General features: G+C 45.8%; 1 protein-coding gene and 1 long non-coding RNA gene across 4 annotated transcripts in view; both read right to left on the bottom strand.

Moving 5' to 3' along the window:
- The window catches only part of DIP2C (DIP2 acetate--CoA ligase C (putative)), a 488,945-nt gene that overhangs the window by 397,133 nt on the left and 67,184 nt on the right, over positions 1-24,628 (bottom strand). The window lies entirely within an intron of this gene.
- Positions 10,064-23,782, bottom strand: LOC138845035 (uncharacterized). The gene is made up of 2 exons (XR_016219208.1): positions 23,515-23,782; positions 10,064-10,309 (listed from the first exon to the last, which is right to left on the bottom strand). It is a non-coding gene; the product is annotated as an uncharacterized LOC138845035 (long non-coding RNA).

The raw sequence follows: 24,628 nt of genomic DNA, 5'->3' as shown, positions 1-24,628 counted from the left end.
TCCAGGGCCAGAGCAGAGAGCTGGACTGGAAGAGGAGCCACCGGGACTAGAACCGGGGCCCATATGGGATGCTGGCGCCGCAGGCGGAGGATTAGCCAAGTGAGCCTTGGCACCGGCCCGAAAAAAAGCTCTAAAAATTCTTTTCTTCAAGGGCAGGTGCTGGGGATTAGCACTGTGCCATAGCAGGTAAAGCAGCCACCTGCAGCACTGGCATGCACTTCTGAGTTCCAGCTGCTTCACTTCTGATCCAGCTCCCTGCTAATGACCTAGAAAAGCAATGGAGGATGGCCCAAGTCCTTGGGCCCCTGCACCGCTGTGGGAGACCTGGAAGAAGCTGCTGGCTTTGGGGAGTGAATCAGTAGATGGAAGATCTCCCTCTCTCTCTCTGTCTCTCCCTCTGAGTCTCTGTAACTCTTTCACATAAATAAATAAATCATTTTTAAAAGTTTCTTCATTTCTCCTTTGTTCCAGGTGGCTGTGCTTCGAAGACTTTATAGATATAGGGCCTTTTAAAAGATAATGTAGGGGCCGGCACTGTGGAGTACCAGGTAAAGCAGCCGCCTGCTGTGCCGGTGCCCCATATGGTTCAAGTCCTGGCTGCTCCACTTCCAATCCCTCATGGGAGACCAGGAGGAAGCACCCGGCTCCTGGCTTCAGATCGGCGCAGCGCCGGCCATGGCAGCCGTTTGGGGAGTGAACCAATGGAAGGAAGACATTTCTCTCTGCCTCTCTCTCTCACTGTCTACAACTCTACCTGTCAAATAAAAAAATTATTAAAAAAAAAAAAAAGATAATGCAGGGGCTGGTGCTGTGGCACAGTGGGTTAAAGCTCTGACATCCAATATGGGCGCCAGTTCTAGTCCCAGCTGCTCCTCTTATGATCCAGCTTTCTGCTCTGGCCTGGGAAAGCAGTAGAGGATGGCCCAAGTCCTTGGGCCCCTGCACCCATGTGGTAGACCTGGAAGAATCTCCTGGCTCCTTCCTTTGGATCGGCTCAGCTCCAGCCACTCCGGCCATCTGGGAGTGAACCAGTGGATGGAAGACCTCTCTCTCTCTTGCTGTGTCTCTACCTCTCTCTGTAACTCTTTCAAATAAATAAAAATAAATATTTCTTTAAAAAAAAGATAATGCAAACATATGTACAACCCTTAAGCACAGGAGTAATTCATTGCTAACCCACTTGACCATTCTGTCCTAAGAAAGCAGCTGATCTGATGTGCTAAAACCACAGAGAGGTTCATGGGAGAACACATGTAAAAGTCAGTGACACTTGCTCATCTATGCCAGGAACTATCCCTGACAATCCCTGATGGGTTTGCAAATCATACCTGAAGGTTATTTTTCACAATCATACGCCTCTATAATATCACATAAGACTGTCTCTACTTTTAGGGATAACGATATGGCCACTGTCATCAACAGAGACTTTGGCTACCTCTTCTCAGGCAAGAACAATTTATCACCCTCAAAAGGGATAAAGAAAAAATAAAAAAGATGTTATGCAAGATTAGATTCTTAACAGTCTATGCATCCAAAGCCAAAACAGGTTACCAAGTTGCTCACGCCACTGTCACTATGAAACATGAATCAATAATACAATTAATAGGCTGGGGCCGGCGCCGCGGCTCACTAGACTAATCCTCTACCTGCGGCGCCAGCACCCCGGGTTCTAGTCCTGGTTGGGGTGCCAGATTCTGTCCCAGTTGCTCCTCTTCCAGTCCAGCTCTCTGCTGTGGCTTGGGAAGGCAGTGGAGGATGGCCCAAGTCCTTGGGCCCTGCATCTGCATGAGAGACCAGGAGGAAGCACCTGGCTCCTGGCTTCGGATTGACGCAGCACGCCGGCTGTAGTGGCCACTGGGTGGGGTGTGTGTGTGTGTGTGTGTGAACCAATGGAAAGGAAGACCTTTCTGTCTCTCTCTCTTTCACTGTATAACTCTGCCTGTCAAAATAATAATAATAATAATAATGCAATTAATAATGCTGGATCTGGTGTTGTGGCATAGTAAGTAAAGCTGCCAGCTCCAAGACCAGGATCCCATATGGACATAGGTCTGAGTCTCACTGCTCCACTTCTGACCCAGCTCCCTGCTAATGCACCTAGGAAAGCAACAGAAGATGCCCCAAGTACTTGGTTCCCTGCACCTACGTGGATGAAGCTCTTGGCTCCTGGATTCAGTCTGGACTAGCTTTGGCTGTTGAAATTGGACAGTGAACTACTGGATGGAAGATTCTCTCTCTCTCTCTGCCTTTCAAATAAATCTTAAAAAAAAGAAAAAAAGAAAGAAAAGAACAATGTTACTACATCCCCCTGGTTTGGGTGTTACTAAGCAGGCAGCCGAGGCTCCCAGCTAATAACACTGTTAAAACTCAAATCTTCTAGTGTAGTCTCATGGCATTTTCACTAGAAAATGCATGAATGTCCAACAGTGTATCTGATATCATCTTGACTATTTCTCCCTTCCATGACCACCACATACAGAGATCATCTAAAAAATATGTTAGTAATTGTATACAATTGTGGCCATTCAGAATAGACTTTCTGCAGATAAACCTCTCCTTCAAACCACTATAAATGCTTCTTTTTTATGTTATTTTTCCTTTTTTAAATCTACTTTGTTCAGTTTGGTTTTTTAAAGATTTATTTATTTATTTGAGAGGCACAGTTACAGACAGAGGGAGGGAGACACACAGAGAAAGGTATTCCATCCGCTGGTTCACTCCCCAACGGTTGGAGCTGGGCCGATTTGAAGCCAGGAGCCAGGATGTTCCTTGGGGTCTCACACATGGGTGCAGGGGCCCAAGCACTTGAGCCATCTTCCACTGCTTTCCCAGGCCATAGTAGAGAGCTGGAACGGAAGTGGAGCAGAGCAGGACTTGAACTAGCACCCACAGACAGAGGCTTAGCTTATATGCCACAATGCCTGGTCCCTGTGTATGCTTCTTACAGGATGAAAGATTTTATGTAACATCACAAATAAGCTCATCATATGAAAGATCTTATACAGAAGTAAATAGTTTCGTATGGTTCTCATTATAGTGATGCAATTAATGTACTAATTAACTCAAAGCGCAGCACAGTATCTATTAAAAGAATGGTTAACTTGCTCCTCTAAAAATCTTAACACTATATTCAAAAGAGAAAAATAGCCTGTGGATTTTAAGCACCGTTCTTTTGTCACCATTCTTTGCCAACAGTCATAAACACAACTAGAATTGCATCAGAGAGCACACGGCAAGAACCCATGTAGCCTTCATGACTCGCTGTACTAAATGTAACAAAAAATACTGAGACAAACATCTGTATGAACTATGTAACAATTTCCACCTAAATCTAAGTCACTATCCAAGCACTGCTACCTAGGCTCTCCTTCCAGGAACTTTCCCGAAGTAGATTCTGGGAGCAACAAGGTAACTTTTTGGTAGAAGCCAGAAGAAACTGGCTGAAGGTTGTTCTTCAGGTATCCAGGAACTTCTCCTTTGCAAAACTATCATTGAGATGAAAGGATCAGATTTGCCTTTATATTCACTTACAATTTAGCAAGCAATATTGAAGCAGATTTTACATATTAACAACATATTCCATCAAGGCCAACGGTTTTAAAACTGGAGGTCAAGAGCAGTCTCCTTAATATATTGCATACCGACAGCATCTTTGCAAAACCACTTCTTAAGGTTTAATAATGGACTCCATTCAGGAACAACATAAGTTGTCCTTTTATCTTTGAAACAAGGAAATTAATTTCTGTCCCAAAGAACTACTCTTTCAAACAGTGAGATCTACAGTTCAGAGCTTTTAACAGGACAATCTGTTGTTCTTTTACTTTCTAGAAAATAAAACCTATCACCTCTCAGATATCAAAAACATGAACTGATGATGACATTGATAACCAGGTTAGAAACATGATCAAAGGGAGGAACGCTCGGACTGCACGCTAGGTTCTCACGTGAGACAGTTTTCCCCTTTCACCGAGACCTCACCTGGTCCAGCTGGCTGGTGTAAGAACTTAAGACAGAGATCAAACTGCCTATTCTGCTCCTTCTGGATCTGTACTGTGTAGAAAGGAAGCTTGGAGGTTATTTGGCCTGAGCCAGTACAAGAGTGGCTAACACTCTTCAGTAGAAAACCAGCAATGCAATTGGCTGAGATGCACATGTAGGTGAGAAGAAAGGGCCTCAGGACTCAGCAAACATCAAATCCCAGAGTTTCTGTTTTGTTTTGTTTTTTAGGAGCTATCCATAGTGCCTAAGGCTGTTCCCAGGGTATCTACCTTTCCCACCTCCGGCAAACTGTATCTGTCCATCATATTTATCACCAACGATCATTCTCAAGAAGTGTGTCAGAAATACGTTCATTGCCAAGAGCCTTATCTCATCAGCAATTTTTAAAATTTTCTCTTGGCAAAGCTTTCTTGGACTTATCAGTAGAAAAAGTGAGCACTCCCTTTCACTTACGCTCCACAAACACATTATGCTTTCTACTTTACACACACGCACCCAGGAAAAAACAATTAAAAAGCAAGCACCAAAGGGCCAGGGATTCTTGTTTCTTCTTTATGTGGGAATCACCAGCTCTTAGCATACAGCACAGCCCATTGGCACACACACAGCAAATACTAGCTAGACTATTATTCATATTCTGTCCAGAGGTTGCTGAAACACAAACATCTGCATGACATCACACATCCTAGACCTAACAGGCCGAGTGGCCCTCGTAACTATAATTTGTACTGGGACATTAAGCCAGTGTCCAAATCCCTGCCCGAATGAGCCTTTTGAGGACTTTTAGACATGGATTTTTTTTTTCAATAAGCAACCTATTACATCAGCCTCAACCAAGAGTAACCCATTTTGTCTAATTAACTTTTCATAAAACATCAAATATCGTAAGATGAAAAGAGGTAATTTTTAATTCAATACATTAACTGTATCTTTAAAGAGGATATGAAAATGGGAAGAAACTCTTCAAGAATGGCCTGGCAGAGACTCAGTTATTAGATAACTGAAAAACTTCAAGGGCAGGCATTTGGCTTAGTGGTTAAGTAACATGTTAGCTTAGCCAGCATCCCATACTGGAGTGCCTGGGTTTGACTTTCAGCTTCCACACAAGGCAGTGACGCCCTGAGTGGCAGTGGTAATGGCTGAAGTAAGTGAGCCCCTGCCACCCATGTGGGAGACCTGGACAGAGTTCCCAGCTCTGGGGTTTGTCACCTCCCCGCACCCTGCAGGTATTTGGGGAGTAAACCAACAGATGAGCATGCACTTTCTCTCTCTCTTTCTGCCTTTCTGCGTTTCTCTTTCTCAAATTACTTAAAAAAAAAAAAAACAAAAAAAAAAACAAACCTTGAAATAAGACATTAAAGCAATTTTTTTTTGAATTTTGATTTCAAAAGGGCAGAGATGCACGAAATATGAATTCTTCCATCTGCATCTTATATTCCTCTATGCTTTGAAAAGGCCCAAGACAACAACAGGAGCTCTAAGGAGCTCTGGTAATTGCTCACATAAGGGTAGGATCTTTCAAAGATTTATTAATCCTGTCAGTTCTGCAGAGAAAAAAATTCTACACCTCCTCAATAAAGATCATAATTTTATACATTGATCATTGCTTCAGACATAGTCTGCTCCACAGAATTCCGCATCCTTTTTTTCTTTTTTCTTTTTTTTTTTTTTTTATTTTTTGACAGACAGAGTGGACAGTGAGAGAGACAGAGAGAAAGGTCTTCCTTTTGCCGTTGGTTCACCCTCCAATAGCCGCCACGGCCGGTGTGCTGCAACCGGCGCACTGTGCTGATCCGATGGCAGGAGCCAGGTGCTTCTCCTGGTCTCCCATGGGGTGCGGGGCCCAAGCACTTGGGCCATCCTCCACTGCACTCCCTGGCCACAGCAGAGAGCTGGCCTGGAAGAGGGGCAACCGGGACAGAATCTGGTGCCCGACCGGGACTAGAACCTGGTGTGCCGGCGCCACAAGGCGGAGGATTAGCCTAGTGAGCCGCGGCGCCAGCCTCACATCCTCTTTTTCAAAGTCAACAAACATTGGTTCACATTAGACTAGCAGCACAGTTCCTGGGAAAGTACAGTCTCACTTGTTGGTTCAGTATTAAAACAAATTATTTTAAAACAATCATCTCATCCTTTCCCAGCGGATGTACGGTTTGAGTTGACTGCAGGTGCGATGCATTTGGGCCACATACTTTCCTTGGTCTTCCTCAAAATAAAACTTTCTACACCTATGAAAAAGGCTGCCACAGAAAATAGGCTCATAGATCTGTGCCTTTGGATGGTTATAAGAAGAGTTGCAGGGTGATCGCCTCATCTATGAGTAACGTTAGCTCTGGTTTTACAGAGGACATTGCTGTGAACAAAATTTTCAACCAGGAAATTTTAAGAATTCATAAGAGATTTCTAATTTTTGTTCCCTAAGAATTTAAAAAAAATGGATGGCGGCCGGCACCGTGGCTCAGTTGGTTAATCCTCCGCCTGTGGCGCCGGCATCCCATGTGGGCGCTGGGTTCTAGTCCAGGTTGCTCCTCTTCCAGTCCAGCTCTCTGCTGTGGCCCAGGAGGGCAGTGGAGGAAGGTCCAGGTGCTTGGGCCCTGCACCCCATGGGAGACCAGGAGAAGCACCTGACTCCTGGCTTCGGATCAGCATAGCTCCGGCTGTAGCGGCCATTTGGGGGGTGAACCAATGGAAGGAAGACCTTTCTCTCTGTCTCTCTCTCTCACTGTGTAACTCTATCTGTCAAATAAATAAAATAAATAAATAAATAAAAATTTTTAAAAAGTTAAAAAATGGGTGTGCACCTCAAGCCAACGAAAGAATGGTGTGGAAAGAACCACTTAAAGGAGAGCGTCAGTCTGCTGGGAGCTTGGTTTTTGTTTAAAGTTTTATTTATTTATTTATTTGAGGGGTAGAGTTACAGATAGAGACAAAGAGAGACAGAAAAAAAGGTCTTCCATCCACTGGTTCACTCCCCAAATGGCTGCAAAGGCCAGAGCTGGGCCTGTCTGAAGCAAAAAGCCAGGAGCTTCTTCCTGATCTCCCACGTGGATGCAGGTGCCCAAGCACTTGGGCCATCTTCCACTGCTTTCCTAGGCCATCAGCAGAAAGCTGGATTGGAAGAGGAGCAGCCATGTGGGATGCTGGCACCTCCAGCAGAGGCTTGACCTACTACATCACAGCACCTGCCCGGGAAGCTTGTTAAACACACACATTCTCGGACCCACGTCCTAGAGCTCCAGAATCAGAACTTCTGTGAATGAGGCCCAGGAAGCTGCGTTATAACACAGGTGATCCTCAAACTCATACAAGTGTGTGACTGACAAGCGTCACGCCTATGTATTTCCTAAAGCCAATTCAAAGAAAGGTCTTTAAACTTGTCACTTCAGAGTTCTGCTCAATTTGAGCCAGGAACGGACATTCAGTGTGAGAGCACCCCGTTCCTAGATGGGCGTATCTCAATGTGGGACCCTGCTGAAAAGCTGGGGAGAAAGTGGAGTGTATTTAGCAAGTGAAATGATGAAACAATTCCCCTACAGGAGGCTGCCAGCTCCCCAGACAGCCCACCTGCTCCAAACCCGGAGCCCAAGGGAGAGGGGAGGAAGGACATGCTGTCATTTGTACGTTGTACCATCATGTCAAATAGGCCAGTTCAGACAAAAGAGCCTGTGCTGGGAGCAAGGAACCTCCTCGTTAGTCTCTTCCTCCAGCAGTGCCCAGACCCACCAGGGCAGAGATTTTCACTTTCTCCTGCCAGATACAGGGTGAGAGAATGAACTTCTCTCCCCTTCCATGCACTTCTGGAAGCACCAGTGTGGTTCTATCCTGCGGAAATCGTTTGCCAATCACTCAAGAAGAATGTACAGACAACCAAAGGGTGTGGCTGCCCTCAGCCTGAGCTTCCACACCTATAAAATGTCAGTTCAAACACACAACAATATGGTGTTATTTTCTATAAATAATAAGCACACTCTGGCATCTCAGTCGAGCTGTGAATGCCTGGAATGTGCCTGCCAGACCCAGGAGGAACTGTGGCAGCTGAGGGAACATGAGCCAGCTAAGGAATCCGATTTGGAGGAAAGTCAAGGCACCTAAAATTGTTCCACTGGTTTTATATTCTTGGCAAGACTTGACCAGGCCAACAACTGCATCAGTTCCCACCCTGGATATCTTTTATTCCTTACCTCTCTTAATAATTATCACTGTTTCTAATTCATGATAATTGGGATGGAAACTTAACAGCAGGTAATTAGACCAATTGCACAATTTGCTGCTGAATTGCAATGGCAGAGATTCCTAGTAAGAATGGACTTTAGACAGGGGAACTGTTGCCTGGGTATGGTTTTCAACAGGTTCCTCCCCATGGCACACCCACTCCTCAGGGCTCCAGCCCACCTTCCTGAGATGGGAGGAGGCACAGAGCCCCTACCACTGATCCTTTGAAGACTGTCGCCCATTATGACTGGAGAAGCACAGCACCTGTGCTCCAGACCCTCTCCCTCCCAACCCAAAATGTTACCAAAGCCAACTCTCTGCCTTCCTCCAGTCCAAGACACTCAGGGACTTTCCCCCATACGTAGGTGGCCCAGCAACCCGGGTCATCCAAACCCAGTGACTGCATTCCAGGTCATCACTCTGAGTCATCTAGAGCACTCTGACAGTCACTAGGGACAAGAAAAGCTAATGCAGCAGCCATCCACAGACACTCTCATTCAAAAATGGATATACATCTGAATTCCGGTTAGCAACAACACTTTCTTTCGGCCATACAGATAATATGGACAGCTTTTAGTTCCCCCACTTGGCTACGAGTCAAAGCTGAGCCACACTTTCTATTCCAATTGGATGATCCATACAAGAAACTCCGTTGTGCCTTCTGTGCAAAAGCATGGGTAATGAGGCCAGCGCCGTGGCTCAATAGGCTAATCCTCCGCCTGTGGCGCTGGCACACTGGGTTCTAGGACCGGTCAGGGCGCCGGATTCTGTCCTGGTCACCCCTCTTCCTGTCCAGCTCTCAGCTATAGCCCTGCACCCGCATGGGAGACCAGGAGAAGCACCTGGCTCCTGGCTTCAGATCAGCACGGTGCACCGGCCGCAGCAGCCATTGGGGGGTGAACCAATGGAAAAAACGAAGACCTTTCTCTCTGTCTCTCTCTCTCTCTCTCTCACTGTCCACTCTGCCTGTCAAAAAAAAAAAAAAAAAAAAAAAAAGGCATGGGTGATGAGCTCAGGTCTTCCCTGGAGACTCACTGATATGAAGCCTGGCCAATGGAGCACACACAGAGCTCCTGCTGCCCCTGCCCCTGGCCCTGGCCACATCACTTTGCTCTCAACACACAATGTCCAAGGCCTACCAGTGCTGGCTCTGTCCCAGGAGGAATCCACTGTGACCTGCATGACTGAGGTGCAAGCAGAGCCACGAGGCACAGGCCAGTGCACCAAGCCCTTTCCCAGCCAACAAAGCCCCTGAGGGGCCCCCACATGGATCTTCTGCCAAAGCACTCTACCCCTGGGCAGAGCTGTCCAACCAGCTTCTTGCAATGATGAAAATGTCCCAATCCACTCTGCCTAATGCAGAAACCGACAGCCACCTCTGGCTGGGCGCCTGAAACATGGCTATTGTGACTGCATGATTTAGTTTTTAATTTATAAACTTTTCAAATCTATTTAGAATAAAAACTTACATAAATTAGAGTAGCCCATGGCTGTTGGCTCCTATACTGGACATCACAGCTCTATGGAGGAAGTGTGGGAAGTAGATACCCCAAACCTCTCTAAGGTCTTCCAACTAATTCAACATAACAAGTATCATTCTGGCAGCAGTGCAATTGAGAACTCAGTCCCTGGAGCCAGAGTGGCTGTGACTCCCAACCCTAGAGCGCAGGCACCGTCTGTGTCCCCTCTCAGCTTCTTCAGCTGAACAGTGAGTGACAGTGTCCACCTGAACAGGTCGCAGGATGGGCAATGATATAACCAAAGCACCTGCTACACTGTGCCTGATCCATACACAATCAGTTGCTCATCCTTTGCAAAAGAGGAATGACAGAGACAATTTCTTTGACACATCTTCTGCTCCTCAATGAAATATGAATGGAAATTTTATTGTGAAATCATAAACACTGAGTCGCTCTTAGGTGGGCTCCTTCGTGCTGCTGCTTCTGCCAAAATCCAGGTGACAAAACCAGCAATCTCTACACTCCATACGCTTTCCCTTTCAGGAGTAATCACTTGCATAGCTGTTGAAGGAATCAAATGGTTTGTCTTCATTCCAATCTCGAAGTACCACCATGGTCACTTCTGCAAGGCCTGATATCTGCAAGACAGAGAGCATCTGTAGCAGCCGTGTTGTCTACACTGGAGAAATGGGCCACTGAGCGGTTCTGACTCCTCAGATACATTAAATTCAAACTTTCATCACTGAGGGATCAAAGTCATCTACAGCCATCTATCTACAAATATAAGAGAGCTAAAGATGCTGACTTACCCAGCTTCGATTCTCTAAGACATGCATAATCACACGATGTGTATAAAATGTTTGATTTATGGGCTGGCGCTATGATATGTTAGGTTAAGCCTCCGCCTGTGGTGCTGGCATTCTATATGGGCACTGGTTCCAGTCTCGGCTGCTCTACTTCCAACCCAGCTCCCTGCTAACGGCCTGAAGTCAGTGGAGGATGGCCCGAGTCCTTGGGCCTCTGCACCCACATGGGAGACTCAGAAGAATCTCCTGGCTCCTGGCTTCAGATCAGCCCAGCTCCAGCCATTGCAGCCACTTGGGAAGTGAACCAGAAGATGGAAGACCTCTCTCTCTATTTCTCCTCTGTCTGTAACTCTGCCTCTTAAATAAATAAATAAATAAATCTTTTTTTAAAAGTGTTGATTTACTTGGGATGCTACAGGACATACAGCTTTTAAGAAGTGTTTCCTTAGCTCATTTCTCACTAGACCTTTTTTATTGGTTAATTTATTATGTGAAAGGCAGAAAGAGAGCGAGAGAGAATCTTCCATGCTAGTCACTTACCAAATTCCTATAACAGTCAGGGCTGGGCCAGAACAAAGCCAGGAGCCTGGAACTCAATGTGGAAGGAACTGAACTACTGGAGACAAGAGCTGCTGCCACCCAGTGTGAGCATTAGCAGGAAGCTGGATAGGGAGTGGAGCCTCAAACTTGGGATGCAGGCATCCCAAGCAGCAACTTAACCACTGCGTCAAGTGTCTGCCCCCTCACTAGAACTTCTGACTCATCCAATCCGATGTCACCAGCAGATTTTCCCCAGGGACGATGACACACCGGCGCTGAGGCAGCACACACACCCGTCTAAGGGTAGCCATTTGAAACCAGGGCCTTGGCTTTGTTGTTTAAAATCTGCATCATTCTAATGTATCCGATTATACCCACTACCCTTCAAGCAAGGGAACCAGTGACTCACGGCAAATCACCCAAAAGAGCTCTACGGAGACGAAATACGACCTACGGCCCAAACGTCATCAGCTATTTTATTTCTAAGCGACTTATTTTTTGGCTTGCAAGTAGGTTGCACTGACTCAGCCTCATCATGTTGTAGACTGAGCTGTTCGGGACACAGGTAAGAAACTTAGCGTTGCAGTGTTACTGTGCAGTTGGCATCCTTTTCTTCTCACTTCACCCCGGCTACTGCTTGGAAAGGCAGAAAGCAGTCCTTGTACTTGCATGGAAGCACTCAGGCTTGTGTCTGTCTCCCCGCCCCTCCGGCGTACCACCTCAATTACACGCTTGAGACTAACTGAAGAGATTCCATTCTCTTTACTCTGGGCTCCGAAACAAGTACAGAATTTCTAACAATTTTATCAATTAAATTATCGAGCAGTAGTTTGTAATTTGGACTACAACAGGATGAAAAATCTAAAGCTAATTTGGGCTGCAATAATAGCTCCTATTTACATTACAGACTAACACAGACGAAAACTCCAACTAATCCATATATATTGTTCGTGGGATTGATTTCACAAACAAACCAATTATTCAAGCAGTGACAATATCTTCAGTCAAATGCAAATTAATTTGCTTCCCTCATAAAAGATTTTCTTTTCCACTATGAACTTTTCTGCCTAGAACCTTCACCTATATTTCTCCTGAGTATATCCGTGTCTCTCCTCACTCCCATGCAGTGAGACACACCAAGGGTTCTGCTGGCAACCTCACTGAGCAGGATAAAGCCGTACAACGTACTGGAACTTGGGACCAGGAAGCAAATCCCTGGCAAAGAAACAAGCTGGCCATGCTCAAGGGTCCTCACACAGCACGCAGGTCATCGCAAGGAGGGTACTGTGGGGGCTGGAGGTGCGGCACAGCAGGTATAGCCGCTGCCTGCAATGCTGGCATCCCATATGTCCATCAGTTTGAGTCCTGGTTGCTCCATTTCTGACCCAGCTCCCTGCTATATGGCCTGAGAAAAGCAGTGGAAGACGGCCTGAAGGCTTGGGCTCCTTGCCAAAAAAAAAAAAAAAAACCAACAACAATGCTTTAAAATGTTCACAAGGGGCCAGGGTTGTGGCATAGGTAAAACCGCCATCTGCAGCGTCGATATCTTGGATGGGCACCAGTTCCTGTCCTGACTCCCTGCTAATGCTCCTGGGAAAGCAGTAGAAGATGGCCCAAGTACTTAGGCCCCTGCAACCACGTGGGAGACCTGGATGAAACTCTTGGCTCCTGGCTTCAGCCTGGTCCAGCTTTAACCACTATGGCCATTTTGAGAGTGAATCAGTAGATGGAAGATCTCTCTCTCTCTCTCTTTCTCTCTCTCTCCCCCTCCGTCCCTCCCTGTAGCTCTTTCAAATAAATAAATCTTTAAAAGAGAGAGAGAGAACTTTGTCTACCACACTAAGTATTCAGCAGTCATGAATTCCCACCCAGGAAGTAGTGGTTCACCATGAGGTCAAGTCAACATCTCTACAGCACCTTCAAAATATTCAGACTGAGGGGCCAGCGTTGTGTTGTAGTGGGTTATGCTGCCACTTGCAGCACAGGCATCCCATATGGGTGCTGGTTTGAGTCCTGGCTGCTCCACTTCCAATGCAGCTCCCTGCTAACACACCTGGGAAAGCAGCGGAGAATGGCCCAGGTATTTGGGCCCCTGAACCCATGTGGGAAACCCCAGAAGAAGCTCTTGGCTCCTGGTCTCAGACCAGTGCAGCTCTGGCCATTGTTGACATTTGGAGAGTGAACCAGCTGATGGAAGATCTCTGTCCATCTCTCTGTAACTGCCTTTCAAATAAATAAATCTCAAACAAAAAAATTTTCATACTTAAGCAGTATAAGACGTCTCAAATGTTTGTGGGCCCAGCACCTACGTGGAAGGCCCAGAGGCAGCTCCTGCGTCCTGGATTTGGCCCAGCCCAGCTCCAGCTTTTGGGGCCGTTTGAGGAATGAACCACAGATGGAAGATATCTCTTTCTCTCCCCCTCCATTTCTCTCTCTCTGTAACTCTGCCTTACAAATAAACAAATAAATCTTTTTTTAAAAAAAGCTCCCCTTCGTTTTCTCAAAGGTCAAATGGGAATAATAATAGAACCAACCTCATGTGGCTGCCGGGGAACTGAGATGTGCAGCCCATGCTACGGTGTTGAGTACACACTGAGAACTCATAGACAAATCTGTGTCACTTCAACACACACACACACACACAAACACACACCATCAGAATAAAATCCAAGGGGCCAGCATTATGGCACAGAGGTTTAAGTCACTGCTGCAATGCCAGCATTCCATATGGTTGCCAGTTCATGTTCCAGCTGCTCCATTTCTGATCCAGCTCCTTGATAATGCACCTGGGAAAGCAGCAGAGGAAGGCCCTAGTGCTTGGGTCCCTGAACCCATGTGGGAGACTTGGATGAAGCTCTTGGTCTCAGCATGGTCTAGCCCTGGCCATTGTGGCCATTTGGGGAGTAAGCTAGCAGGTGGAAAATCTCTCTCTCCCTCTCCCTCCCTCCCTCCCTCTGTCCCCCTTCCCCTCTCTACTCTCTCTCTGCTTCTCCCTCTCTTGCTGTAACCCTGCCTTTCAAATAAATAAATAAATAAACCTTTAAGTACTAAATAAATAAATAAATAAATAAATAAAATCCTAGCTGTGGGACATAGATGACACCCACTCCACCCCTCCCCAAGCTCTCCTCCACCGCACCCACAGTGCTCCAACAAGATGGTGTGCTGCCAGTCTGCTACCACTGAGAACTTTGCTGAGTTGGCTTTGTTGTTGAAGCCAGCCACTCTCTCACTGGGGCACCCATTGCTACTCACAATTCTCTTATTGAAAGCAGCCCAGGTATCATCCTTTTAGGAAAAGTGTTCCCTTGCTACCTGCTCCCCGGCGTCCCCACCCACCCCGGGAACTTGTCTGTTCGTTCTCAGTGCACTAATACCATTTTTAAAGACGTTCATTTTGCTTTCAGGCGCTGCACACATATCACTTAGTAGATTAGGGGGCCAACGCTGTGGTATAGTACGTAAAGCTGCCATCTGCAGCACCAGCATCCCATACGGGTGCCAGCTCAAGTCCCAGATGCTCCACTTCTGATCCAGCTCCCTGCTAATGTGCCTGGGAAAGCAGTGAAGGATGGCCCCCAAGTCTTTGGGTCCCTGCACCCATGTGGGAGACCCAGAGGAAGCCCCTGGCTTCAGACTGGCTCAGCTCTGGTCATTGCAGCCATTTGAAGAGTGAACCAGAGATGGAAGATCTCTCTCTCTCTCTCTCTCTCAATCTATGACTTATAAATAAATAAATAAAATAAATCTTTTAAAAAAACAGAAACCTACTGAATCCTGTCTCTCAAACTCCAACAGTACAAAGAACTGTGCACCTTACTCACACGTCTAGACTCTGGACTCAGCGTGTCCCATTCTATGATTCTTCCATCTCAGGTGATCTGTTTCATAAAGCTATTGGCATTTATTTTGTGCATAAAATGCTAAAAATTCACAAGTGAAACAAACACCTAACAGCTCCCTTCAACTATAAGTCACCAATGCACCAGATGAAGAAAGGTTTCATGCATTTTAATTAAAAACATTTTCTTACAAATATTCTAGGTATTCAAAATGTTCACTAATGTGAGTTACGAGGATCTTTTTGAGAAATGCGTTTCTTCTTGGCATTAGGCGACTAAAGCAAAAGTCCTGGCACACTTGCAGGCTGGTAGGGGCAAAAGTACATTTGCTGAACAGAAGCTGGAGTCCTTACCGCTGAGGTGGCCTCGTCCCAGACCCCTCACCGGATCCCACACTGGGCCTCTGGCTAAATGTGCTGACCTACCCACATTTCTCAAATGCACAGCTGCTGCTCACATGTCACATGGAGCCCTGAGATGCCCAGTGGCCAGGCACACAGGCTTCCACCCAACATTTAAAATATCCTCTCAGCGTCCACAGCACAGGTGATAACAGGTCACAGAACAATATACTGGACTCCAGAGCTGTAACTGTAAGTGATATGCATTGATAGCCAATGACCACTGATTAATTTTTCAACCATCACTCCATGTGACCTTGGCTTTTATGTGACCACGTTAAAAGACTTGGGCTTCAGACACTGCAACCACGGACTAGATCATCAGTGGGGCAAGGAAACCTCTTACAGATAATGATGAGCAGTAAACAGCCCATGGCTTCCTAAGAACCACTGCATATACAAACCCATTAGGAGGCACAACCCTAACGTGCTTTGCTGGGCACAGAGCCGCCAAACTGCCCACCGAGCTGCATCCCAGCCGAGGCCACACCACTGCCCAGAAACATTTGCCTTCATAAAAGTTTGCCTTGGCTTCTCACTTGTTTCAGAGCTTAAGAAAATCTAAAGGGACGGGTACATATGCAAAGAGGGGGTAACACACATCAAAATATTTCCCTTTTCACAATTCAGAATTCAAAAAGCTCATTTCAACTCTGACCATATTCTCACTGTAGCCCTTTTTTTTAAATCATGAAATAGAATAAAATCAGAACTGCAGTGACCGCTCCCTTCTGTAACACCCCATATCTCCAGTTATACAGGAAATAAAAAACACATAAAGTCACGCAGTCACCAGAAAACCTGACTATGCTGTTTACCGTGCCCCATTAAACTGGTAGGCAAGGGTCACTGCGGTACGTGTACCTCAGCGTATCTTCTCTGTCGGTCCTGTAAGGAATCACTGCAAACTTGAGTGTCTTCAACGACAGCAAACTGTTACCTTACGACTCTAGAAACTCAAAGTCTAAGATGGCTCTCACAGGACTAACGTCGAGGTGTTGGCAGAGCCAATTCTTCTGGAGGCTCCTGGGAAGAATCCCTTGCCTCTGCCAGCTTGCATTCTGTGCTGGGTTCCTAGCATCCACCCCCGCCCCCTTTCAAAGCCGGCAATGGCGGTGGAGTCTTTGTGTGGATCCCCACCCCCCACCCCTTCCACAGTCACAGGTCCCTCAGGTTCTTTTCAGCCTCCCACTTCCCTCACACTCAACAAAAACACTGGTAGGCTGGCTCTGCGTCAGAGCCAACCTCTACCTCCCTCCCAATCCCTTTTCACAAGCCCCTGTTGCGAATTCCCATCGATTTTACTTTAACTAGATTTCACTTACGGGGGGGGGGGGGGGCACTCAACACAACAGCTGTGGTCCTGCACCAACACTGCCCATGCAATGACCTTCACTGGGAACCTGCCTGCCTGTGAATCATTCAACAAATAACAAGCATTGGTCCAAGCCACCTGCTGAGATCTAACACCAGGCATGATCCATGGCCATCCCGGAAAGTAGGTTCACCCCTCCAGCGGACTCTAGGTGGACCCAAGTACCTGGCCTGGCCCAGGTCCTGCAGCTGCCAGGTGACACTGGACAAAAATGGCAGTTTCGGTATCGGCAGAGTCACCTACTCACTAATGGGATCAAAGCAGTTTAAACGGACATGGCAGATGAGCAACACCAAGAATAACCCCATCACCAAACTAATAATCTCCCTCTGCGTTTACACTGTGGACCCCACCCCCTTCCAGAGTAAACATTACTGCTTTAAATAAATCACCTTCACGGAGCCCAATTAAATAGATTTGCTTGCACAACCTGGGTGTAGCTCCACTGAAAATATTTTGGATCACAGTTATATATCAGGGCTCTTCCTTATCAGGGCCACACATGGCTAAAACATATTTACATGAGGACTTGACCAGCTGATCGGGTTGAGTGTCTTTTCTACTGTGTAATTTATAATACCAAACAGTTAAACGTTTTTGTGTTTCATTAAATTTTATGCAGGTTTTTTCCTCCCATCTATCTTACGGGAGTAGTAATATCTGAAAGGCCAATGAGAAACTTGCCAGATTTGTTAAGTGTGCTTTTTAACTAACTACTTCACAAGCACCTTGAAGTAAAGGTCTGTTGTCTGCTCCTCTACATCAAACTTCTATTGAACTTAAAGAAAACCTTATGGAAGGTCTCAATTTTCAAAAACCTACTTATAGGGAGCCTCTGTAGGGGAGCACAAGGTATGGAGAGAGGGGGCTACAGCATCTTTGTATTTAAGAGAAGGCCACTCAGAGGGGCTGGCACTGTGGTGCAGTGGGTTAATCCTTTGCCTGCTGTGCTGGCATTCCATGTGGGCACCGGTTTGAGACCCAGCTGCTCCTCTTCCAATCCAGCTCTCTGCTATGGCCTGGGAAAGCAGTAGAAGATGACCCAAGTGTTTGGGCCCCTGCACCTGCATGGGAGACCTGGAAGAAGCTCCTGGCTCCTGGCTTCAGATCAGCACAGCTCCAGCTGTTGTGGCCGTTTGGGGAGTGAGCCAGCAGATGGAAGACCTTTCTAGCTGTCTCTCACTGTCACTGTCTGAAATTCAACCTCTCAAATAAATTAATTAAAAAAAAAAAAAAAAAAGAGACCACTCATGTAAACTTGGCCACCAGTTTCTCCAAAATGAGAATAAAACCTCTTTAGTATGAAAAGATACTCAAAGTGACGAGGATATATGGGGGGATATGTGAAAATATCACAAAAAGAAATCTCAACAAGAAAAATCATTAAAAATGTAAAAAATTATATTTTCCTGTGTTGTTATGAGTCTCATATCAGAACTGAATTTTGAGGGTTACTACTTTTGATCAGCAGAGATTCTTAACACTAGTTATCAAGCAAGCAGAGCATAAGGCATCAAGTATTTGAAGGTTTAACAATAAAACTGCAACACTGCAAACACTGTTTATTTGTTTGAAATTTTGAATGAATGTGTCTTCTATTGAACCAATTTGGCTCTTCTAATGGTTTGAGCACTCTAGCCACATTGGCAAATTATGCTAGTGTTTCTGTTTGTCCTCTGTGACCATTCTTGTTGTTTTCAGTTAATTAGTTCTGATGTTTGGTTCTGAGGAGGCCAAAGTACTTTCAGAAGAAGAATCTTCAAATTCAAGAAACTCAGGTTCAGTTAAGGGTGACTTGAGAGGCACAAAGGCCTGAGGGCCATGGACAGAATGCAAAACTAGAGCAAGGCCATCTGGCAAAATGCATCACTTTTTAACTATTCAGGAAATAGCACGGGTGGACACACACATAGAGTCTGTCAGAGTAGCTGCCAGACCAAGAGTCACAAATGGGAAAAGGAAGACTACGATAGGGAACCGAGAACACGCCTTTGCTCCACTCCTTACCACGTGATCAGTAACAGCCACTTCTGTGATCCTGGCAACTTATTTATCCCCAGGTAGCCTCAACTCTCAATTCTCTCTCAACCTGGATAACAATGACACCTGCTTCAGAAGCAGAAATAAGATAACGCATGAAAAGCTCACACCACGGTGCTGAGCACAGAGCGCCTAATAAATGTTTTCTTTCCTTTGTTGTTGTTATTATAAAACAATAATAGGTTGGCACAGTTCCCCAAAAGGATATCATTAGTTCATAACCTAAAACATAGGACTTCTGATCCGGAAAGGCCTAAGAACAAACAATGTTTTGCTTTGGGGGTTTGTTCATTTTTTAAACACTATAGCCTAGTTGTCTTCTTAATGATATACTTGAGCATAATTTAATTTTCTTTCAATCAAAAAAAAGTACAACAAATACATGAAACCAAAGGATTGTCTAAGAACAGATACCCTATGTCAGCTCTGCATGTCCTCCAACTTTCTTTATGATACTTTAAGAAAAGACATCACTTTAGGGTTTTACTATTCGTAATGCCTTCCTGACACATCTGCTGTGGTCATTAAGCAGCTGCTGTTGATTCTGGCTACAACCAAGCATTAAGATTCCTGAAGCATCTCCCCTCCTCCTCCTCCTCCTGACAGTCAGAAAGACAAAGACAACTTTCCAGCAGTGAAAAAATAAAAATAAAAAAACAAACAATGCTTCTAGCGGTAATCCAACAACTCTATACTTGAGGTCCATTTGACTGAACACCAATACTGACTTGGAATTATGATGTTTAGAATACTTCTTAGCATAATAAGACAAAACTGCTTTACATGCCACTTGCTCAGTTACTAGCTTCTAAATCTGGGTGAGATGTTAAAGCTCAGTTTAAATTAAATAACTGATTAACAAAAAACTCCTCAGGGCTGGCGCTGTGGCACACCGGGTTAACCCTCCAGCCTGCAGTGCCGGCATCCCAGATGGGCGCCAGTTCAAGTCCTGGATGCTCCACTTCCAATCAAGCTCTCTGCTATGGCCTGGGAAAGCAGTGGAAGATGGCCCGGGTCCTTGGGCTCCCGCACCTGCGTGGGGGACCTGGCAGAAGCTCCAGGCTCCTGGCTTCAGATCAGCTCAGCTCTGGCCATTGCAGTCATTTGGGGAGTGAACCAGCAGAATGAAAGCCCTCTCTTTCTGGCTCTACCTCTCTCTGTAACTCTGTCTTTCAAATAAATAAAATAATTCTTTTAAAAAAAATCTTTAAAAAAAGAGCTCCTTGACTAAGAGCTGTGTTAAAACACTAGGTTTGATGGGATACAAAGATAATGAATTAGACCTCAAGTTTAAATGTGCTCACATTAAATTCTGTAATGCAATTTCATGAAAAATTTTAAGATCATTACCCAACTTTAACCCAATGGTTATGATACTGAAATATATGTTTTCTTTATTCCAAAGCTAAACTGCAAAGCAAAAATATGCAATGGACTGAAAGGAGGCATTCCAACAGGTATGGAATACTGCAATTTTACTCCAAGGGGATTTACAAAGTAGCTGAAAAGAGAAAGCACAAATACGTGAAGAATTCAAACAACACAGGAGATAATAACAGAGGACAACAAAAGACAAGACCGGCACTGACATCTTTCTGTCCTGAGCAGTGGATGCAGTTGGGGTTCTCTGTGAAAGCTTCACCAAGTTTAAAAAAAAATGGCCAGCGCCGCGGCTCACTAGGCTAATCCTCTGCCTAGCGGTGCCGGCACACTGGGTTCTAGTCCCGGTCGGGGCTCCGGATTCTGTCCCGGTTGCCCCTCTTCCAGGCCAGCTCTCTGCTGTGGCCCAGGAGTGCAGTGGAGGATGGCCCAGGTGCTTGGGCCCTGCACCCCATGGGAGACCAGGAAAAGCACCTGGCTCCTGGCTCCTGCCATCGGATCAGCGCGGTGCACCGGCCGCAGCGCGCCGGCCGCGGCGGCCATTGGAGGGTGAACCAACGGCAAAGGAAGACCTTTCTCTCTGTCTCTCTCCCTCACTGTCCACTCTGCCTGTCAAAAAAAAAAAAAGTAGTTTTCAGGACATAAAGTCCAAGCAGAATCTTGCAGTTTTCCTAAGAAACTGCGCATGGGAGCATGGGACTGGAATAAGTCAGACCCAGAACTGCAGTGAGAACACCTTAAGACTGGAAGGAAGATAACAGGCCATGCAGAAGACAGAAAGAGGAGGCCAGAGAACACGAGGCACAAGACGTCAGGCTGTGCAGCTGGGCATCCTGGAATTTGCTTCCACATCCCTTGTTAATAATGTCCAAAGCAGCTTCAATGGCAAGAAGGTTCAAGCGACTGTGTGTGGTGGGTCCTCAGACTGCTCCCATGAGAAACCTATTGTAAGTAACAGAGGATATGCATAATCATTAAAAAATCCTTTGAGTTTTCATTTTGTTTACTTTGCAGGATGATGTTTAAAGACAAGACCGAGAAGACAAAGCCATTAGAGTTGTGTTTGAATCCTTTGCTACGTTAGTCATCACCCATGTGAGTGAATTTGTGCTATGACCTAACCCCAGAGTATGCAAGAAAGAAGTACAGGAGCTGTCCTCTCTCCAGCAGACTGTGTGCACCTAACCAGCTCCCAGGAGAGGCCAGGATTGCTAAGTTGAACAGCAAGGTCATAAAGTACCTGGGGTGTCTATAAATCACCAAGTTAACAAGTCAATGGAATATTCACATTATCATTAATACCAGAATCCTGATTTGAAAAGGACTTCAAGAATCACACCTCGAGTTTAATTTTCTTGGTCACCAAAATCACAAAGTAAAAGCTTCAGTGACCTGGGATAATTCAGCCATAGACAGGAATGTGTCAGCTTACTCTTCAGTGACCCCATGGCTGGAGAACTGAACAGCTGTTCTATACGGAACCCACCCTCAGGAAGCAGTGACAGACAGCTTAAACCATGGTGTGAAACCCAGATCCCTTCAGGAAGCAGGAGATGCAGAAATGGATGTTGAGATAGCAAGGGGAGGGGAGGAACCTCTGAATGCCGCCTTTAAGGCACACAAATACGGAAGTTTTTTGGTTTATTTGTTTTGTTTTTAAATCTTACTAGGTCCAGCGCTATGGGATAGTAGGCTAAGCCTCCACCTGCAGTGACGGCATCCCACTGATCTTCAAAGTCTATTTTATACAACCTTTTTGAAGTTCCCTCATATCAGTAGAGGTTACATCACGTGCTTGATTACTTGTCTTTTGCCAAATAATTTACAGTTGAGATTACTTGGTAATAAGAAAACTTTATTTGCTTTTTTTTAAAAGATGTATTTATTTGAGAGTCACAGTTACACAAAGAGAGAAGAAGAGGCAGAGAGAGAGAGAGAGAGAGGTCTTCCCTCTGCTGGTTCATTCCCCAACTGGCCACAACGCCAGAGCTGTGCCAATCCAAAGCCAGGAGCCAGGAGCTTCTTCCAGGACTCCTACACAGGTACAGGGGCCCAAAGACTTGGGCCATCTTCTACTGCTTTCCCAGGCCATAGCAAAGAGCTGGATTGGAAGTGGAGCAGCCGGGACTAGAACTGGCGGCCATATGGAATGCTGGCACTGCAGGCAGTGGCTTTACCCACTACACCACAGTGCCAGCCCCTATTTGCTTTTTTTTTTTTTTTTTTACTTGTTTGAAAATGTTTTGGGTAATGCATGCCTTTTTTTTTTTCTAAGATTTATTTATTTACTTGAAAGTCAGAGTTGCACATAGAGAGGAGAGGCAGAGGCCACGACAGCCAGAGCTGCGCCTATCCAAAACCAGGAACCAGGAGCTTCTTCCAGGTCTCCCACACGTTTGCAGGAGCCCAAGGACCTGGGCTGTCTTCCACTGCTTTCCCAGGCCATAGCAGAGAGCTGGATCAGAAGTGGAGCAGCCGGGACACTGCCGGCACTGCAGGCCGCAGCTTTATCCGCTATGCCACAGCGCCAGCCCCAAGAAATGCATGCTTTCCTAAAGCTCCTTGAGGGTATTGATTTGTATTGGTTATGCTCATTCTCACCAATCCCAGAGTCAGTGCGATGCAATGGGAACACCTAGCTTATGAGTCCAAAAACTGAAGTCACGCCCTCACTTCTGTATAATGGAGACAGCTCTGCTCTGTGCAGCCCAGCGGCTGTAAAGAACAAATGAAAGCATGCATACACGTGATGGGGCACCCACAGGAAAGTGCAGACCACAAACACAATGTCACAACCGAAAAGACTCCAACTTGCCTACTCAACTCCACTTGGAAACTCAAGGTTTTGTGTGTGTGTGTGTTTTTTTCCTATTTGGAGTGTACTACAGTCAAAAAAGCACAGAGAACTAGTCTATTAAATGTGAATGTAATTGGATTTTTCTGGTGGATGAATAGAAAAGCAGAGCACCCTCGAGTGACTTGGCATTCACCCCGAGCAGCACCAAGCATGGCGTTCCTGCCAGCCAGCAAGAATGCGAGGGAGGCATGCCAACGCATCTCCAGGACTCCGACGGCAAGTCTCTCAACAGGACTGTCTCTGGAGTTAGCCATGAAAGCAGCAGAGCATCCAGCCTGCCAAGCCTTGATATGGCCTGTTTATAAATACTGTAAGTATATCAGCGCATAGCTAAGCAAGCTACTCGCTCGAAAAGGCTTTACTGAACAATGTTGGGGACAACTGGCTCAAACACAAACCCTCATCAAGTGCTCGCCTAGGGGGCACCGAAAATGCAGGAAACAGCACTAAAGCTGCTAATATGGCCGTACATGCAGGTTGCCACGGGAACACAGGGGAGGAAACAATTACAAGGGCATAGAGAACAATTAAGCCCTAAGCACGCTCCAACATCCTGGAAATTCCCGGGAGCACCCCCCTGGGAGCACCCAGGCCCCACCCACCTGCGGTTTCAAAGAGCATGTGCCATCAGAAGCAGCAGCTCTGTATCATCTTCAATCAGATGCCCAGGAAAGATTACCTTGAGTTGTACCCTTGCTAGATAGTCCCCTGCACTTTAGGGCCAGGTACCTGATGTCAGTAGGAAAACAACAACACGGCACCTTAAATTACAGGCATTTCTTCACTTGGTCACTGTGCTAACAGTCACCACACAGCTTCAGCTCAACTGCAACCGACGGACAACAAACCCTTCATTATCCATCCACCAGCTAGCCTCGTGAACTGCTTGGCAAGGACTCCAAGCAGCATTCCTCCCTCTGCCAGTTCTAGTCAAATCAACATTAGGTCCCATGACAATGACTAAGAGCTAGTCACACACTAGCTTCAGTGCAGGGGAAAAAAAAAATCATGTAAAATTTACATGCACCCTAAAAATGAGCAATTCGTAGGAGCTGGTTCCTAAATTAAACCCTGCTCCGAGAGCTTTCTTAGCTAGCATCACTCTAATAACAGGCTTACACTTTCTGCTCCATTGTGAAGAGCGATTAAAAAACGCGGGGCTCAGTGATGTGGAGCACGTTCTGCGGCCACATCAGGAAAAGCCATTCTAACGCTGTCAAATGCCACTCAGCACAGCTTCCCTGTTGCTCAGGAGAGACAGCACAGTGATGAGCAACAATGAGAAGGTTTGGGGAGAAAAAGAAAAAAAATAAGACTCCTACATCTGCAAAAAATAAGCCACCAAGGTCTCACGCTTGTTCATTTCCAATCAGGCTGCCAGGATACAAGCTCTTACTATTTCCAAATAAACACAAACACCACCTCTTCTCAAAATTGCCTTGCATTTTTCTGACCTCTTACAAATGAGGAACCACTGCCTAAAACACAGACCAAAAAAAATTAAAGAAATTAACCTGAAACTGTAATATTACAAAATTTATTTTTAAATGGCAACCCTTGATTTAAAAGAACTAAAGATACTGGAGAACATTGCATTAGAGAAAGTAGTGGAATAAAACTGTCATGATGATCATTAAAGTCCCTTGAAAAAGGGGCACCGAGGTTTTATTTCCCAAATTGAAGGTCAAAAGAGATTTTCATAAGCTGGAAAACATA

The sequence above is a fragment of the Oryctolagus cuniculus genome, chromosome 13 (genome assembly GCF_051225735.1).
Source record: "Oryctolagus cuniculus isolate XC-2025 breed Fujian yellow rabbit chromosome 13, ASM5122573v1, whole genome shotgun sequence".
Lineage (NCBI taxonomy): Eukaryota > Metazoa > Chordata > Mammalia > Lagomorpha > Leporidae > Oryctolagus > Oryctolagus cuniculus.
The sequence above is the reverse complement of the archived record's forward strand: the minus strand, read 5'-3'. Positions and strand labels throughout refer to the sequence as shown.